General features: G+C 46.9%; 2 non-coding genes across 2 annotated transcripts; both read left to right on the top strand.

Moving 5' to 3' along the window:
- Positions 1 to 301: 301 nt before the first annotated feature.
- On the top strand, positions 302 to 373 carry trnaq-cug (transfer RNA glutamine (anticodon CUG)). The gene has a single exon. It is a non-coding gene; the product is annotated as a tRNA-Gln (tRNA).
- Positions 374 to 1,337: 964 nt separating this feature from the next.
- trnaq-uug (transfer RNA glutamine (anticodon UUG)) lies at positions 1,338 to 1,409 on the top strand. Its single transcript has one exon. It is a non-coding gene; the product is annotated as a tRNA-Gln (tRNA).
- Positions 1,410 to 3,264: the final 1,855 nt, after the last annotated feature.

Raw genomic sequence — 3,264 nt, 5'->3', positions numbered from 1 at the left:
ACTCCCTTGGAGTTCCCCTGTTTGACAGGGAGAGGATAGCGCACATTTGGCGTGTCCAGACACTTGCGGTCCATTGAAGTGGTGCTAACATACCACACGCTGAGGCAGCTGGCCAAGATGCTCTCAGTACTGCAGCTGTAGAAGTTGCAGAAGATATTCGGGGACAAGCCAAATTTCCTCAGCCTCTTTCGGAAGTGCAACCGCGGTAGTGCTTTCTTGAGCGGCTGGGTGGTGTTGAGTGTTCAGGTGAGGTCATTACTGATGTAGACACCCACGAATAACTTTTTTACTCATGTGCAATGGTTCCATGGTGTAATGGTCAGCACTCTGGACTCTGAATCCAGTGATCCGAGTTCAAGTCTCAGTGGGACCTGGTTTTGAGAGAGACTTTATGTTGAGTTTCACCAGATTATGTTCAAATGAGCCCATGTGAGAAAACAGCAGGGACACCGGTGTCAATGTAATGGCCATGGCAAACTTCGTATGTTACCTCACCGTAACTTTAATAAACCTGAGGTTTCTGTGTTGATGTAAACTCAACTGACCACCTGATCTCCTGCCACATTGTGCATATGAGAAACATCCTCCATATCTCAAGAGAAGGACTTAGAAAATCTGAAATTCAGTTTCCGTCGAGACTTTAACTCGGATCACTTTATTCAAAGTCCGGAGTGCTGAACATTACCCAATGGAGCCACAACAGAAAGCAAGCAAACTATCCTCACCGATGCTTCAGAATTGCTGCAGAGGCACATTATAGGCCAGGTATCCTTTTGCCATGCTGTATTACCCTGCTGTCCTGCACTTCACACCTCTGTACTGTCTGCCAGAGGGCAGAGGTGGGAACCGTCTGTGTTGGAGGTGGGTGGAGTCCTCAACAATAGAGCAGGCTCTTCTGTGGACACTGCAGTGGTAGATGTCCTGCAGAGAGGGGAGTGATGTCCTGACAATCCTCTCAGCAGTCTTTACCACTCTCTGCAGCAAATTATCCTCGCCCATGCTTCAGGATTGCTGCGGATGCACATTATAGGCCAGGTGTCCTTTTCCGTGCTGTATTACCCTGCTGTCCTGCACTTTGGTCAGCAGCATGCTTGCTGCTACACAGATATTTCACATAACAGTAGTATGACCTCTCGCATGATGCACACTTGCATTCTTTAGCCAATCATTTTGATGGAGTGTGATTAAAACAGTGAGTAGGGTTTTCTACATGTTGAATAAAGGGTGAGGGAGGAGGGAGGACTTGCGGTAGCACTATCAAAGGATACCTGGCCTATGACGCGCATCTGCAGTGATCCAGAACGGGTGGCGGCAAAAATAACTTCCAACTCTTTTGTGGTTCCATGGTGTAATGGTCAGCACTCTGGACTTTGAATCCAGTGATCCGAGTTCAAGTCTCGGTGGAACCTGAGAGTTGGTTTATGTAAACCCTACTCACGAAATAGGGAGGAGGGAGGGAAGAGGATTTTTCTCATTCCATCAACGTGGCAGGACTTCTCGGACTCGTACTACAAAGCCACATTGGCATTTTTCGGGATAACTTCAGGTTAAATTCAGGGTTTCCACTCCTACGAAGGTCGTTCACTTCTTATCGGGATAAATCACCATGGTAACTTATGCTGAATGGATCAATAAAAACCATCTTCAGAGAAGAGGTCAAGAACCTGGAGAGCTGGTGGTAGAAGACAGAGGCCCATCATCAACTTCTGTCATGGATTCTGCTGGAAAACCAAATTCATTTTACTGTGAGTATATTTGTGAAACTGATAATATGTTTTGTAGGGTTGGGAAGAAGTTACAAGTAGAACTTTCTTAGATGAATAAGAAATAAAAGTGAAAAACAACAGATGCGGAGGAAACCACACGTGTCCCTTCGCCTTGGGGGCCCAAATTGCTAGATGCACCACATGGTGAGATACTGTAATACAGCGTGATACCCTGGCTGTGCCACCAAGAACAAGGCTTTTTCAACGGAGGTCTCATAGCTATGTAGGAAGTCAACAGACACCATATATAGAGATGTCCACCTGGAACAGATGTCCAGACATTTCAAAGTACTGATGTCTTGCTGCAGGCTACGCCCAAATGAAAAGCACAATGTCAGAAGTGGGATTCGAACCCACGCCTCCAGGGGAGACTGCGACCTGAACGCCAGCAGCCGCAGAAGCGTCCGTCCAACATTCGCAATGTTGGACTCCGAGAGCCAATCGGATTCGAAAGTCCAACATTCAACGACCAATCATTTCGCCGAATTCTTCCCCCGGTCCAACATTTGACCAATCACGGGGCGGAAATGTTGGACGGGGAATTTTATTTATCGTGGCCGACAGGGGGCGTTTAGAGCGGTGAATACGGCGCAGGAGCGGAGCGTTCGAAACGAGAAGAGAATAAAGCACGTCTGTTCAGTCGACATGGTGAGTATTTACGCATCTTATACACTTCTGTTCACGTTATGAGACGTCAGTTTGAGCCTAGAAGTGATTTCACCTCGCGCGCGTGTGTTGTCACGTCGTTTGCACAGTGCTAATTGTCATGTTGTTAACTTACAATGGCGTGTCGTCAGACGCGGTGACCCGTCCTAATGTATTCGTCGTAGAGTGCACACAGGTAGCATTCATAGGGTTATTACAGCGTTATGATGCCGCTGGTCTGGCTTTTATACCTGACACGTGTGTTGTCATGGCTGTTAAAGACGTGCATTCATTCATTCGCGTCCCTGAAGGCATCTTCTACCAAGCCAAAGACACACAAGGCGATGGCGGACTCAGAGTGGATGTCCCGTCTGAAGAAGTTTGCCAGCACTGGGGCCTGGCCGGCAGGTGAGGGGAACAGGCCAGCTCCCAGACAGAAGAAATGGTACGAGCTGTATCAAAGGGTAAGAGCACTGCGCAGTTTATTTTATTGCTTGTTATGTACTCTAATCATACTTTTACTCATGATAGAAAATACAGTGAAAGCCAATGAGTTAATAAACATGTCATGAGCAAGTCATTTACATCAGCTCTGTGTCTGTGTTCATTTATATCAACTGTTATTTTTAGATTGAGAAATGTCCCATGCAGACGCATGGACAGATGTCCTTGTTTGGTCAGCTCAGGAAGTGTACCTGTGGCTTCCACGCTCCGAAGGTAACACTGGTCAGTTCAAGACTCAAGCAGTGTGTGTTCATATGTTTGTGTGTTTGCGCATGCATATCAGTGCAGATGCTAATTATGATAAATCTATTCTGTAACGAACCAACAGCCAACCGGAGCGAGTGCTGCT

The sequence above is a fragment of the Paralichthys olivaceus genome, chromosome 6 (genome assembly GCF_024713975.1).
Source record: "Paralichthys olivaceus isolate ysfri-2021 chromosome 6, ASM2471397v2, whole genome shotgun sequence".
NCBI classification, from domain to species: Eukaryota; Metazoa; Chordata; class Actinopteri; order Pleuronectiformes; family Paralichthyidae; genus Paralichthys; species Paralichthys olivaceus.
Note: the sequence above shows the minus strand (reverse complement) of the source record. Positions and strands in the feature narration are given on the sequence as shown.